This window comes from Cyrtonyx montezumae, unplaced genomic scaffold, assembly GCF_038088225.1.
Source record: "Cyrtonyx montezumae isolate F1298 unplaced genomic scaffold, pur_monq_1.0 scaffold_1, whole genome shotgun sequence".
NCBI classification, from domain to species: Eukaryota; Metazoa; Chordata; class Aves; order Galliformes; family Odontophoridae; genus Cyrtonyx; species Cyrtonyx montezumae.
This window is the reverse complement of record NW_027071825.1, coordinates 1539997-1555989: the sequence shown is the minus strand read 5'-3', so window position 1 is coordinate 1555989 and position 15993 is coordinate 1539997. Positions and strand designations below refer to the sequence as shown.

The 15993-nt window shown below is 43.4% G+C and overlaps 1 protein-coding gene across 1 annotated transcript in view; it reads left to right on the top strand.

The window, feature by feature from the left end:
• LEPR (leptin receptor) overlaps positions 1-15993 on the top strand; it is a 46657-nt gene that overhangs the window by 986 nt on the left and 29678 nt on the right. The gene's annotated exons all lie outside the window — the stretch shown is intronic.

The window sequence follows — 15993 nt, the reverse complement described above, 5'->3', positions numbered from 1 at the left end:
ACTTATTGATTTTTGAGGCACGTAATTTGATAACAACGCGTTCTGGTACAGCCCTAACTCTAGAACACACTTCAGTAATCTGCAAAGGGGCAAAGGAAGAGAGGTGTTAGTTTTATTCTTTCCTAGGGAAACTGACATGGAGATTGCCATTTTGTGAAGTAAAAAAGTTTCCTGTGTAGGGTATGTTTTATTGAGAGTTCTTCAGATTAGCAGAGTGCAAATGCATGTTTTATAATCTGTGCTAGTTTGTGGCTGGCTGCTGTGAGGGACCTTCTGCAAGGAGGTGACAGAGCCAGCTCTGCAAGATGTGGCAGCTTCACTGAGACGACACCTTCTGCCCACTAGGTTGTATGAGAGCCCTGCATTGTCCAAGCTCTCGTTACTAGTGTACTGCAGAACGGTGTCCTGTGGATTGCTGTGCAGAGCAGTGGGTTAAAAAAGGAATGAATGTCACGTGAGCACTGTACTGTCTTTTGTTCATGCTCAGGGCCCTGCTAAAGGGGTACAGAAGTCATTCTGTGGTCCAAATAACGTAGTATCATTCAAATGTAGGGTGTCTTGTTTCAGGAAGGAAAATAATTCTTGTATTTGATTAGATGGAAAACTGTTAATTACATATTATGAACTTAAACTTCATATGTGTATAAGGTGAATGCTTCAGTGTTGAGGAATCCTGAGTAGTTGCAGCTGATACTGAAGTGTGTCTGCAGTGTCACGGCTGTAAAAGAAGAGTTACTGTTACAAGAGAGGTTTTCTTCTGGATGCTAGTGCTCCACCACAGGCATGGCAGGAACGTGCTTGGTAAGATGCTGGGTGTCAGCAAGTTGTCTGACCAAGAGAAATTTGCTATATATTACTAATTTGAGAAGAACTGTTGCTCTAATTATTAGCTGAGTTATTTAGAGCAAACATAGGACCTCTGTAGAAACTGCAGTGATTTTTTTTAAAGAATTCACTGTTTTTTCCCCTTTACTATGATGTTTTTTGTTCAAGTTGGAGAAGTAAAACAACAGTGATACACAACTGAAGTGCCTGATCCTGCACATACCTGAAGTCTTTGCTGAACATTCCATTTCACTCCAGTTAAAGTACTTGTGTGCTTGCAGTGTTAGGTTCTTGAATGTTTTCACTCCTCAGAATTTGTGTATGGAAGGCTGCAATAGAAGTCTATGAAGCCACTTAGTTACCACTGAAGTTTTGCTTTTGAGACAGGTGGAGAAAGGAAAAAATGCTCACATCAGGTTTTCTTTATTTTAAAGAATAGTTATTGTAGAATCTGTTTTCCATCTGTTAGTAAATAGCACGTGTGTGGCAGATAAGGACTGGGATCCACCTGGGATGCAGGCAGTGGGCATATGACAATCTAAAGTGAAAAAGAAAAACTGGAAATTCTGGTGTAGTGTTGAGAGGAGGCATTGCTTCTTGGGAAATTATTCCATTGCACTGTTTCCTTTGGCTGTTGCTGTGGTCAGTGTGAACCTCTTGAAGTGGCAGGGAGATTCTGAATGAAGAAAGTGAAGATCTCTGAAGCAGCTGCTGCACTAATACTTAATGTGAACTTGCAGTTTTCACTATGGGTGTTTGTTTTAAATTGCTTAGCTTTCAAAATTGTATTTAATAGTGTTTGAATAATGAAATTCTTCTTTGACCTCTTTAGAAGCAAATTTGCTTGAACGAGTTCAATGTTTAATAGGGTCAGAAAACCTTTTCAGTGCATTTGGGTTTTTGATTGCTTGTTTTTAACAAGAGCTTCACTCATTCACACCAATGTGGTGCTCTGATGGCCACTACTGGGCGTGCTGTCACTGCCAGTAGTGATTTACTGTGGTTTCTCTGAAATTGTTTTCCTTTATGGAAGTGAACATTGTATATCCAAAGTGCCTTAATTTCAACACTGTGCTGATTTTGTGAATGCATATAACATGGAAATAGCATTTTCATAATCAACTAAAAAGGTGGTATTGCATTTTTATAGATCTTCCTTGCCTTGCCAATTAATCACATTTTCTGTCATTCACTGTGCAGTTTTTGTAACTTGTAAATGCTCTTCATGTTTTCCTGTGTTTGCCAGGTTCTTGAGATGAACTATTAAAACATATCCTGCTCTTCTTGTTGTTTTGTCCAATAAAACTGAGTAAATGTACCTGATGCTCAAGTATTTGTCTTTCTTAAATTTCAAGAGCTGACAAAAAAAAGAAGACTGTCCTGTAAGAGGAAGGATACAGGAACAGCATCTCCAGTGCTTTCAGAATGGCACTGAGGCTGTCAGACCTGGGCACTGCTGGTGAGCTGTTCACATGTCTCTTGGTGTTGATGCTCCCTAAGTGGTGAAATAAGAGTTTTCAAGCAGATCCTCGGGCACTGTGGTGCTTGGGGACTATTTTACTCTCAGATCTCCTTCATTTTTTTTCCCTGGAGCTGCAAAGGAAGTGTGTTGTGGTCATCAGTCCTGCAGAGGTTTTGGTACCTGGCTTCTGGGTCATCTGGATGGCCCATCAGTGAGATCAGAACACAGTGGGATGGATTGCCAGGAGAAGCTGTGGAGCACCACATCTTGGAGGTATTTAGAAGCTGAGTGGGTGTGGTTCTGGGCAACCAGCTCTGGTGCAGCCTCGGTCAAGCAGGGCGTTGAGCCAGACGACCTCCAGAAGTCCCTTCCACCCCCAGCCATTCTGTGAACAAATCTCAGAAGCCACGATCTTGAATGCATTGCAGAGGCCGTGTTCAAACATGCCACTATCTTACTGCTCAGCCTGAAACTGTTGCTTCCTGGATGTGGTGATTCTGTGAGCTTCCAGATTCTGACACGTTGATCAGCACTGGTCAGCAGGGGGATACAGAAGGCATCAGAACTCTTTTCTTCCTAGGTCAGCACCCTTGTAGGTCAGTGGGTGACTGTATTAAGTGTGTGATCTTGATCCTACCACTGCTTGGGAAAATGAGCCTGCTCAGTTACTTTAATCCAATTTGTTAAAGTGCCCACCATCAGGAAAAGTAAGCTGCAGCATCTGGATTCTGAATAGCTGAGGTTCTTTGTTTGCAGCAATGATTTTGGCATCTAAGCCTTCAAGAGGATGAGCATACTTGCACTTTGCATCAGTTAGCTGCTGGCATTGCAGTGTTTTGCAGAACAAGTATTTGGGATTGCTATTCTGTGCTGCCTCACCCAACTCGTTCACTGCTTATAGAGTAACTTACAGCACTAGATTTTGAACCAGGGGACTTGGTTCCTGAAGAGCTTTATTTAACCTACTTCTGGATTTGCTAGTAATATGATATATAGTATATAGCTTAACAAGTTTCCTACCTCTCCCACCCTTGTTTTTGTAGCTGCTCTGAGCAGTTCCCTGTCAACTTAGATGAGAAAATAAAATGAGAAGCATAAGAATCTTGCACTGATTTTTCCAGTTAGTTCAATCATTTAAGCTTGTGAGCTTCTTAACTAGTTATGGCTTTGGGTAACTTTCTAAAATCGTAAATGGGCTTTAATTGCATGAAGTGAATCTAAGCTTGTCAGCAGCCAGGAGCTAACCAAACTTGTCCTGGTAACATAGGCCGTTACCGTTAAACTATGGGAAATTATGTAAAGCTCTAAAATGATCTCTGTAACTCTGATCTCAGTTGTTAACACCACTTTTAAGACACTGCATCATTTACTCTGCAGGGATTGTTTCTGCTCTATGGTAATGGATGCAAAGCCTGTTTCATTAGGCTGGATGCACACCAGGTACTAATGACTAATTGATTTGTTTAAGTGATCCCTGCAAATAAGTGACTGGTATGTTCTAGAGGGCTTTACAGGGGAGAGTCTTGCAATAGGATATGGAAGGAAGCATTAACTGCTGTGTTGTGATTAAGTTTTAATGACAACTGGACACTTCTGGAGAAACATTTTTCTCCAGCGGTCTGATATTTATCCTGTATTTATCCCTTGCTTTGCTTTTGTTCTTTATGTTGAGGTTTATTTCAGCTGTGCCTTTCTCCCTGGGGGTTATTTTCAGAAATTGGTTACAGCTGTGCATGTCCCAGGGCAAGTTGTTCAGCTGGAGGTGTTTTCAAATCAGTGCTCTCCTTAGATGAGTTCTAGATGCTCACCAACACTGTGGGTACCGCTGCTTTCTAATGGCTCAGTTTGAATGTTGTGGTTGGTGGCTCCCTGCTTCCTCTGCCACGAGGGGATCAGTTCTGCATGTGCAGGCAGTGTTCTTCCTGCTGTCCTGGTACCTGGAGGGTCTCTTGTCTCTGTGCAGCAGGGAATACAGAAACGTGCTCTCCCTCCCCCCTAACTCTTAGGTGAAATGGGGAGGGTTATTCTCATAGTGAGACTACAGCCATGGCTTTGTTTATTGCACTATTTTATGTATAATTAACAAAACTGTGCATAATCACACAGTATAATCTCACTTCGGAGTCTTTGCATATAGGAAGGTTGCCTTCCTATGAAACATGCTTATAGCATTGTTGTCTGTTATTAAAATGAAGAATTTTGAGTCAGTGCTTACAGCAGCCCTCCTGGTGGGGAATAAGGGTCTCCTTAGTAACTGCTGGGGCTCACACAGAGCCACAGGGGACAGCAGATGTTGGTGCCTGCAGGGCAGGTCAGCTGAGGTATCCATGTCTGCACATTTGTTTTTATCACTTGCTTTGAGCTTCTTTTTCCAGCATGCTGGCAAAGTTGCTTTAATTTTCTTGATCAACACAAATAAATGGCACCGCACATGGATGTTTGTTTGCTAGAAGTTTTGGAGAGAAGTTAAAAGGGTTTTTATCATGTGCTACAAAGCCTATGCTTGAAATAAGAGGGTTGATCATGGCATTTATGTTTTGCTAACCCTTTGACTATTTAAATTGGGCTTGTGATTTTGTTATCCATTTAATTCCTGCCTAAGACTGGTATTTCACAATATAATAGGGGCCTTTGTTACTGGCTTTCCATCTGAAAAAATGGCCTTTGCACAACAGAAAAACAAAACCCCCAGTAGTTGCGACTTACTGGCTGCTGACCAAGTCCTTCCTTTTTGAAGCTGGTGGGAATTTGTTATTTGGGTCAGTGGGGCAGGGAAGGAGGGATCCAAGAGGGCTGATGCTGTGAGATAGTGCAGCCTTAACGTCGAAGGGCAACCTGAGAGGGTGCTCACGACTCACCTCCCTGCAATAGACTGTCCATCTTGTTGGAGTGCTTTGTTGCTTCTGGCTGCACTTCACAGGGTACGTGGGTGATGGTTCAGAAGTCCATATGCCTCTGTTTCAACAGAGGGCGCTTTATTCCAGGAGGGGATTTCACAGCTTGTCCTTGTTTTCACTAGCACAGCTTGTGTCACTCTGCACGACTGATCTTTCTTTATGTTCTCCCTTTCCTTACAGTGTAAATGCTGGAGGTTGCAGTGAGGGGTTAGGACTGCTTCAGACACCTAACGAGCAATGCAAGTGTCTGTTCCTCTCCCTGTTAAGGAGAGGATTAGTAGTCTGTTTGGTCCTTATCCTGCAGGGTCCAGTTCTACAAGGAAGGCAGGTCCTAGCTCCAAAAGGGCTGAGCTGGAGCCTGTCCTGGCTCCAGCCCTCTCCCTGCCCCTTGGGATTGCTCTGAGACCCCCAGATCCCTCATTGAACCCCTGGCCTACGTGTAGGCCCTGCTCCAAATGATCCATTAACAAACTAAATCAACTCAAAGCGACCCTCCCCATGATTGCTGGCACTTCCAGTTTCTCTGGAATAAGGGAGTGAATGTTGTACTTCCCACAGCCAGCAATTACAGCCAGTTCTTGCTTTCCTGCTCTGGTGGGACAGAGCTGTTGTCAGCTTTGGGAGTCACAAGAAGACAGCAGAGCCAAGAGTGACTCACACATTCAAAAATATTTAACAAACAGTGATTTATAGGTGGTATTAATGAGATGAGAAGCAAGGCAGGCGAGTGGCCTGAGATGGCTAGTTCTTCAATTCAGGGACAGTTTGGGTGGCTGTAATTTGTGAGTGGTGTCTGAGAGTTGCATGTAACGGTTTGTGTTGAGGTGCTGAATGCTATTCTAGTCACTCCTGTTTCAAATGTGTTCACGAACCAGAGGGTTTGGTTAGAAGGACAAAGTTAATTCCCCAGAAGGTCCCTTGGGATGCAGTGGGGATCCAGAGCCAATTTTTACGTTCAGTAAGACCAAGCAGAACAGATACAAGGGTAACCTTGAGACTGAGTTCTTGTTTCCAGAGGAATTAGCACATTCTCTTGAGAAATGTACTTTTTTGAACATGTAAGATATATCCAGTATTGCTGACCGAGGCCACTAACACTCTATTGCAGTGTGTTTCATCAGTCCTGTCCCAGTACAATTGATATAGCAGAAGCTTTCAGGTGGCAAAGGGTAATTACACCAACAGACAGAAATAACCATGAGGCTGATTAGTGTGCATCACTCACAAGTAGATCCTGAGCTTTTTGACTCTTTTTAGAAGGCTTTGTGTAAGTCCATCGAGGGCAAGCCCATCGTTCTTCCATCTACCTGTCTGATATACGGGTCGCTGTTTTATTGTGTGCTTCTCTGCTGCGTTACGGTCTCAGGTATTAGAAGTCAGTGAAGCTAATTGTATTTTTGGCACTAAATCTCTTCTGTAATGCACAGGTAATGAGGAAGTCTGTAGGTAAACTTGTTACGAGGTCAGTCAATATGTGTTTTCCTGCAGCACTTTCAGTAATCACGTTAACTTGATAGCATTTCCTTGGCTTTCTGAAAACTCTAAATTGCAGAAATAGGCCATTTGTTATTGCTGTGTTTTCACTCAGAGATGGAGCATGGGAACTGGATTTAGGCTGTTCTGTTCACTTCTAAACATCAGAACGTCCTGCTCCAAACCAACCCTTTTGCAGTGAGTTTTAGTAGTCATGCTTAGTAGCCTATTTTCCCTCTCTTTAACCCAATGACAAAGAAAGTGGAATGGTGGAAATGAACAGTGAGCAGAGTGGAGGAAAAGGCAACTGGTGCTAACTGGGGTGACCCATGTGTGCCACAGTGTCAGCTGTCCTCACATGTCCTGCAGTCAGGCGATGGAACAATGCTGCATTAAATATGACCCTTCTTGAAGGGAAAACCTGTCTGAGGTGAATAATCAAATCAGACCTGCATCTGACATGTTTCAGGTGGAGACCTTTTGGTTAAAATACCTAGTCAAAAAGGGAGAAACTTGATGTTTGGAGACACAGAGTACCTTTAATGTGCAAAATAAAGGACTGTGACTGTTCAGACAGTGAAAGATCAGGACGTGTTTCATTGCTGTATCTCCCCTTTTACTCTAACTCACTTTTGTAAGGACAGCTCTCATCTGGTCTGTACCCAGCACAGTGTTTCTGTCACTCAGAGTGGAAGGACTGAAGTTCACGTTGATTCCTTGTGATCCAGATTTTTAGGTTTGCTGGTATTTGTGTGAATCATTCCCAGTGGAAACCAGCATAAGAGGGCTGACTGTGCTGCCCATTCCTCTCATCTTCTCCAGCAGCATCAGCAAAGGCTTAGTTTTTAACTCCTCGTGCAGAAGTAAGAGCACCTGGCGAAGGGAGGTAACGCTGACTGAGGGAATGTTTCCCATAGGAGGTACCCTATGGGAATGAGACGAGCCATACAGATCATCTCTCCCTGAGGCCTCCATGTATCAGTGTACTCTGAGCCTAGTCTGCATGGCACTGCAGCCTGGGTTTACAATAGGAAACAGCTGTCTGATTCAGTGCCTGCTGGCTTGATGCCTGCCTCGTCGTGCTCCAGTTTTTTGCTATAGAGGGCAAAATGCACAAAATCCTCTGTCACTGGCAGAAGAGCTCTCACCAGCCTGAAGTGCAAGAGCTTAGCACTGCTCCTGCTGGCAGCACGAGCCCCTTCATGAGGACATCATGCTCTGTTTTTGTGGTGGCTCTGCCTGCCTCTTTACTCTTCTTCTCATATCAGAATCCCATATTCTTCATTCACACCTCCTCTGTGCCAGGATTATCTATACACATCATTTCCACCCTGGTGGGATCCATCTGCTTATTGTTCCTCCTCCTTCCCATCTCGGGCCCTTCCTAGCCTCTTTTTCCCTATCTTCTCACCACACACAGTTTTGATACTCTTGCATTTTTTGTTGGTGTTTTCCCATGCTGCTCCTTCCTTCTCATCCATTATTATTTGCCTTGAAAGCGAGTCATGCAGAATGTCAACATATCAGCATGGGAAGGAGTCCACCCATTCCCTTTTTTCTTTTTTTTTCTTCCATTCTATGCTTCTGATTTCCTTCCAGAACTATTGGCTACTCATGTTGGAATTGTCCCTGATGTTTTGAGATTGTCAGATCTGGCTCCGAGAAGTTACTGAGACAGAAATGCCTTCACTGCTGAACATAACGTCTCAGCCACCCAGTACATATGGCTCTGGGATGCATGTGAGATATGTGCTCTCTATTACGTCTTGACCACAGTACATCTTAATATGGATGACAAACTGCCAGATTTTGGAGGCTGAGCTCCAGGTCCCAAGGGGTAGATGCCAAGTTCCCACTAAAATTAGTGCCTAAAGATGTGGTTTAGAGCAGCACTGGAAAGCTAGTAACTGAAAACTGGACACTGTGTAAGGACTTTGGTTTTTAAAGTATCAAGCAGGTTTTATAAGTTTTTCTCTGTTGCAGCTACTCTGGGACAAACCACACAATTTTCTACAAGCTAGAGGAAAAAAGAAAAGCATATTGTTTGTAGAGAAATAGTCAACTGAGAAACCACGTGAGATGAAACTTACTGCTAAGCTGGGGCAGCAAACGTGGGCTGGTGCTTCTGCGATACCTGGAATCTGCAGTGAGTTGAGTTCCTGCATGAACCACATCGTATGACAACCAGGCCACTATACTGGGCTGCAGCAGCACGTTGTGCTGGCTGCTGTGCTGAAGCTGAGTTCTCCCTGCCCTGAGGAAGGAGCACGTTCATCTTGTCATCATAAGATGATCTGTGGCTATTCCTGGGAGTTCATCCATGCTCAACCATGAGCGGCACAGCGTGGTACTGATAGGTCATGAGCACATCGCAGTGTACGTCCTGCTGCGATCTGCTCAATTTACTTTTGGCCCTGATGCTCAGAAGTGATGCACCCATCCCAAACACATAGCAATTAAGTCTTTTCCATGCGCAGTGTATTCTGGTCATGTAGAATGTATCCACAGAGCCCCCGGGGAGCTCGTGGTTTAATCACCTTATTTACATGGCATTGATTCAATATTGTACAAGCTGCATAAGGCAGATGGATTCCACCTGGAGGAATGAATGGTTTCAGAGACTGCACAGTGTGACAGTCCATCTGAACGCTCAGCGTTCCAGCTAATCTCATTCCTCCCTCTTTGTGTTAAGAGAATTCTGTCTGAACATCAATTCATACAGAGGAATTATTCCTTCGTACTCCTGTATTACATGAGAGGTAGTGATTAGGGCAATGTGGACCCGGGCTAATTAGATTAGGAATTGGTGAGGAATTACCTGTGCAGTCTTGTGGCACAGGTTTTGTTATTTCAGAATAAATTATGAGAAGTGGTTTATGAAGCACTGGCTCTTGAATTATAGTACTAAAAAAGGAATTTTAACCATAAACAGAGTTTAAAAATGAAATGATTCTCAGATCCTTTCAGTCTTCACATGCTTTGATCTGGAGGTGATGTTCACTGTCTGAAGGTCTGGTAGTACTCTCCGTGGTATGTCCTGATTTCCGTGCCAGTTAGATGTGCCAAAGGACATTGGTTGTTTTGCTGCTTCTTTTTTTTTTGTACTGCAGTAAAAAGTCCTCTTAAGCTACACTGGAGGGACATACGATGCTTTCCTTTTTTCAAGAAGAATAACGCATCTGGAAAAAATTAGGAAAATTATATGGCACGTGTGACATTCCTCCTTATTTAGGACAATTTTTCCCATTTGGATTTGTAGGAAAAGGTGGGTGAGGATCCTCGTTCCCATACTCTAACTTCACTTACTTTCAGGAAAAGACGGTGGCACTTTCACGTATTGTGGGCATGAAGTAGATAGGGTTTGTTTTTTTCCTGGCATAAAATTCATCACTGATGCATAAACATTTGAAGTATGATCCTTTTTCCACTGCCAAAAGGACAGAAGTAGCCTCAGTTTATACTAGAACACTGTTGCATTCAATGCACGAATGTTACAGTGAACAGCACGCTAACCTTTTACCAGGGCTAGAAATATCTGTGTTGCTAGAAGGCCTACAGGTTTTTTTTTGGTTTGTTTTGTTTTTTTTTTTTCCCAGAGCATTTATCAGAATACCTTATTTTCTCTTCTTCACCATTTATCAACCTCACTAGTTCCATTTTGTGAATTCAGAACCTCTGCTAGATGACACATCAAGCTCAGATGGGTGCCAGATTTTACAAAGCTCTTCGGGAGACAGATTTCTTTCTCCTTTGCACATGGAGATGTAGTGGTGTTTACCTCCTTGTCAGTGAAAAGTAGTCGAGCAGTGCTGTCATCCTGGCAGCGATTGCAGTGATAATAGACCACACAACGCTCCTTTTCTGAACCAAAAGCAAATCATGATTTTGCCTAGCAAAGACTAACTGTGTGACAAGCAGTGTTTTGGCTGTGGCATAGTTCTGTTTGTTCACATTCTCACTACAGTCAGAACTGAATTTGTACATCAGGAGGGAAAATGAAGGAGAAGAATGGACCCATTGGAGAGGTCTGCCAGCTCCACATCAGTTGCTAACTCTGCTTACCTACACTCTGTCCATTATCCTCTGCTCTCTGTTTTCCAGCTGCTAGTTCCTATTAGGTAAGTGCATGATCTGGGAACGTTTGTACTGGAGTCAAGAATGTACTGGTCCATTAGCCAGGATCTTTCACTCTGTCGTGCTGCATTTTTATTAATTCTTTTCTGATGTGCTTTCCCTCCCTCTCCACAACAGCTTTCATTAGAGAGTCATTTGTAGGGAACGCATTTCTCTAGGAAGTGTTTTGAACACACCTTTGCAAGGGAGTGAAATGGTAATGCATCTGATTCTGCTGCTGTAATTTGGAAGTGTGCATTAAGCCCCACGTGGTCCATAAACTGATCTCCAGGTAATTGCTGGAAGACAAAGAGTTCAGCAGGGAATTGAACGCCTCAAAACAAGCCCTCCACATGTTCCTATATTCCCTGCCATAGGGAGAGATGGGAGGAAGCTTTGAAGGTAACTTGATAGTGCCTTTGTACTCTGCCTTTGTCCCTGCCTGTATGGTATGAACCATGGAACAGTGCAATTGCAGGTAACTGTCTTTTGGCATTGTCCTTGGTTCATTTCCTCCTCCTCTGCCAAAGAGGGCCACGTTTTGCTTACTACATACTGTTCTCCTTTAGAATTATAATGGATTTTAACCATGCAATAAGGTTAATCTTGCCACGATAAGGCCTCCTGGAGAGCATAGCAGGTCTTCCAGCACTAAACCAAGGCAGTGCCAGCTTGAGAGCATTTCCCCCATTGCAGGGGATTCTCCAAAACAAAGCTGGGTTATCCATTTCTGTGTCTTGTGATTACTTACTTTAACTTGTAATGAAGCAAACTGACAGGGGTGTTAATATAGCAGGGATGCAGAAACACTTGAAAGTGCTAACAACTCAACTGGTAAGAAGCTGGGAAAATTCTGGAAAGGACAGCAGTGCTCAAAATGTGCTGTGTTGCTTTGCTACGTGACTGCCTAAAATAAAAGCTGCAGAGGTGAAGACTTTGAGTCCCCCCAGAATAATAATCCATCATTTTACTGTGGTTCCTGCAAGAGGAAAGTCAATTGCAGAAAGACTAGAAAAGCAAAGCATGTCTTATTTCCCCATATTGCACTTTCCTTTCTACATGCATTCTCCTTACTCCCACTGGAACCAGGTTTCATGTTCCCACACACAGGGCTTAGTCATTTAAAGGAAAATTAGATCAAATGCATTTTAATTTATAATTTGAGAAGTGCAATGATTAGGGGAGAAAAAAAAAGAAGCCAATTTATTAGAAAACAGGTTTGTCCTTTAAAATTTTGCAGAAGTGAAGTACAAAGGTTCACACAGCAGATTGGTTTTCTGTATCTCGGAGGCAGCGTAAGTACAACCTATGATGTAAATGTTACTATAGTAACTCGTGTTTTTATTTAAGAGCTCGGTAATTTGCCATATCAAACCCATAGAACTTGTAAAAATGTAAGTTAAACTGCAGAGCCCCATGGTTGGAAGAACATTTTTTTTGTCTGAACGTACTTTATTTTGCTGCAGTTTTCCCCCTGAATGCACTGAGGGTTTTCTAGTAGCCCAATTGCAATTTGGCACTCAGGAATCAGGCTTTGCTAATGGTGACAGCACTAATTACCTGGGACCTCTCATGCAGCCTTTCCTCTCCAAAGGACAAAAATTTCAGTCTCGTGAATTTTCTGTAGACTTTCCCTTCTGCCTCCTCCAAAAGCTTCACGGCTAGAGCTGTCTAACTATAAAACAAATTAAGAATATGTTACAAACTATAATGCATTCCTCCCTCCTGATGGAGCTGCACAGCAGAGCACAGTCCCATGGGAAGCAGCTGCACTCAGTGCTGCTCTGCTCTCTTCCCACTCTCAGAGCTGCTGCAGCCGCTGCTCCTTGCCCGGTGCCAACCCGGGCTGCGTCACAGCTCGCTGTCCCCTGAGACTTCAGTGCTGCTCTATGCAATTTGCATTGTGTGCTTTGATTATAAAAGTAATTACCATCTTGCATGAGCGAAGAACCATGCCTCATGAATGTCAAGGATATATTCTGCTCTTTGTGCTCATCTTTTCTGTTTTGAAATCTTCCTTATGTTTGCCAGCATAAACTTGTGTTTGTTGTTTATCTGGAAGACGAGCAAGTGTGGGTCCTTGCTATGCAATCTGTTGCTATTGGTACATACTCTGTGTTGGACAGGGACTGCTCTGTGGTTAACTGCTGGTGTGTTGAGGGCTGATTGCTAGGAGGAAAACCACGTTGTGCTGTCTGATGGAGCTTGGTTCCTAAAAGATCAGACCCAGAAGCATGTGGGGATTTGACAAGCTCAGATGGCTCTTGCAGAGGTTGGGGTACAGCCCCTGCAACTGCCAGCTCCACCTTCCAAGCAGGGGGTTGGTGTTCTTCAGGCTTTAAAGATGTGGGATATATCCTGCAGGGTTCTGGTCCGCTAGGAAAGGTGGCATTTGGGAAAGAGATATGAGGGGAGTAAGCCTCTCAGATCCGTTTTTGGAATGGCAGCCAGGAGGAGCTGAACCCCCAGGCAGCTGAAGGCAGAGTGCTAGCAGGCGGCTGGAAAGCTTGGGAGCCAGGAAGGAGGAGCTGCCTGGCTCCTAAATAGGAAGAACTGTTTGTCAATAATAATTTACCCGGCTTTGCTTCTCACAGAATGATTCACTCCCTTTTAGGTTCTTGTCTGATGTGTCAGAGATGGAGATGAATGTTATTCTTTCCTGCAAAGACACGTAGTTAGAATGCCCCTTCTCAGTTTCCTGTGGGCATGCAGACTTAGCAGCTTGCTCCCAGAGCACTCTGAGATAAGTTTTCTGCTGGTAGGGCAGTTCACTATCCAGAGATAAGCCTGTCTTATCTTGCTGTCACATGAGATTAAGAAACATGGTTTACAGCTTATTTTTTAAGAAGAAATCAATTCGTACTACACAGAGTGGCTAGGAAGTTTCTCTTGATGCTAGCATATGATGTCTGAGTCCGGGCTTTGAGATGGCTGCTCTGCTGCTGTCAGCTGCTGGGTTTGTTCCTGTGTGCCTCCGAGGTGAACTGCTGTCAGTTGTGTTCAGACAGCTCACGGTGAAGGACCTGGTTCTGGAGGGGAGCACTGATGCTCAGGTGGCCGCAGCTGTTTCTCAGGTTCAAAACAGCAATGTACCTTCTTGTCCTAGAATGAAACAAATCAGCAGCTGATAACAGCAAGGAGTTATTCTGCTCTAACGCAGGAAGGTGTGTCTCTTGGATTATCTTTCCTAAATTAACGGAGTTATTTTTGCATCGGCCTGGAGAGGAAATTTCAGCAAAGGAGGAACGTTAATTATCTGCTTGTGTTTTATCACGCCGCATCCACTAAGTGTTAAAGTCTATCCAGTTATCCTTTCTTCTGGTTATAATACAACACTATTATTTTAAACTAAAAGCTTAGTTTGTTGGTACATTTGATGCCAGTTCTACTGTATCAATCACAGCGCAGGTCTGTAACATCTATACAGCTGTGGGGATGAGTCTTCCAGGGGGAGGGAGCACTTTTTGTTCAGAGCACGTTTAATCATCACCTCTGCAATTTTCAGTGCGCACTGAGGGTTGCGGAGAACATTTCTGCACCTTTTCAAGAAGTGAAGTCTAATGCTGTTTGTGGTCTTACAGAAGCAGCGATGTTTTGGTTGGCTGATGAGGTTGGATGCTGTCAAGAAGGTGCAGAGGGATTAAATGCAAAAGATCCTTGCAGCAGCAATGTGTTACTGATAACAGCCTGTTCTGGAGGCTGCACCCATCTTTGCATTAACTTAATAACAAAATCAGACTTCTCACTTCTAGTAGTCATTAAATGATCTAGAACAACTTTCTGATCCACACAGTTTTGCTTTTATGCAGCACAGCAGGATTTGATGTTCTGTTCACAGTCAGTCTCTTTCACCTGTTCAAACATAGGATGGTTTACCTGGCAGGAATAATATACTGGATGAATTAGAAGGGGGGGGGAGGGGGGTCAGGAAGAAAGAAAGATGCAATAAACCCATGCAATAAACCCAGAGGGAGCTCAGCTGTCTTAAGCCTGACAAATTTAATCTGGAAGAAGTGGAGCCAAATGTCTACCACTTTTTCTAGCTCTTTCAGAAGCACACTTGCTCAATTTGCCTGACGTTGCTAGGATTCGGTGTGCTCCAGATTTCTCTATTCAGAACTGTACCCTCAGAAATGGTTTATATTTAGACTTCTGTTGGCACAATCCTGTTACTGCTGGGGGAGAGGGCAGGAGCATTCTGCTCAGCAGAGGAGGAAGAAACTTCTTTCTACTATTTTCTTTTTCCCTTGCTCATGAGCAGGAAGCTTGCAGTTTTTTCTACAAACCTAGAAGGAGTCTCAGTTGCTGGACTCAGCAAGACTGGTACTGCAATGGATATCTGTATTTAAGATTGCAGGAGATTGCCAAAGCCCGTGCAATATACCCAGAGGGAGCTCAGCTGTCTTAAGCCTGACAAATGTCTGGAGCCAAATGTCCATCCCTTTTTCTAGCTCTTTCAGAAGCACAATTTGCCTGAAGTTGTTAGGATTCGGTGTGCTCCACTTGGAACTTGGCACTGCACAGTGTTTTGTTGTTCAATGTGCTGCTCTTTGAAAGGCTTCTGGGCCTTTGCTGTTTGCATAATAGTTCAAAGAAGAAAGTCTGAGGTGAACTGTGGGTGCTGAGAAAAAATACCTTTAGTTGTTGTTCTCAGTTTTGCTTTTATTTATTAAAAAAAGACTTTATCCTGTACAATTTAGGGAGGAGTGGTCAGCATTAAATGGCAGAATTGCTGTTGGCTGAAAGGGACCCTTCCAAGATCATCTATGTCTAGTCCAACCCTTGCTATGGGAAGGGTCATCTTCTACAAAGTATTCAGATAGAAAGGGTAAAGCAGAACTCTCTGTCAGCAGTTCACAGATGGACAGACTATAAGCAGAGAGGTTGTTCAGGGTACACCTGGCACCTAAAATTCATCAGTGCTTTCAGTAAGTACCTGGTTAGTTGAAAAGTGCATGTATATTACTCTTTGAATAACAAGATTCTAGGTACGGTTGCAACCACTTTAGAAAACAAGATTAGAATTTGAAGTGATTGTGACAGATCGCTGAAATGGTCTGAAATAAATAGGCTGTAACTCAATAGAGACAATGGGAAGGATCTGAGGGTTAGAGAGATGTGCAAACCAAGGCTGAGTCACAATGGCACACGGCTAGGAGGGGAAAAAAGCAATGCAAACGAGATTGTCTTGTGCTGAAGTGAGGTAATCCTTTGCCTCCAAAA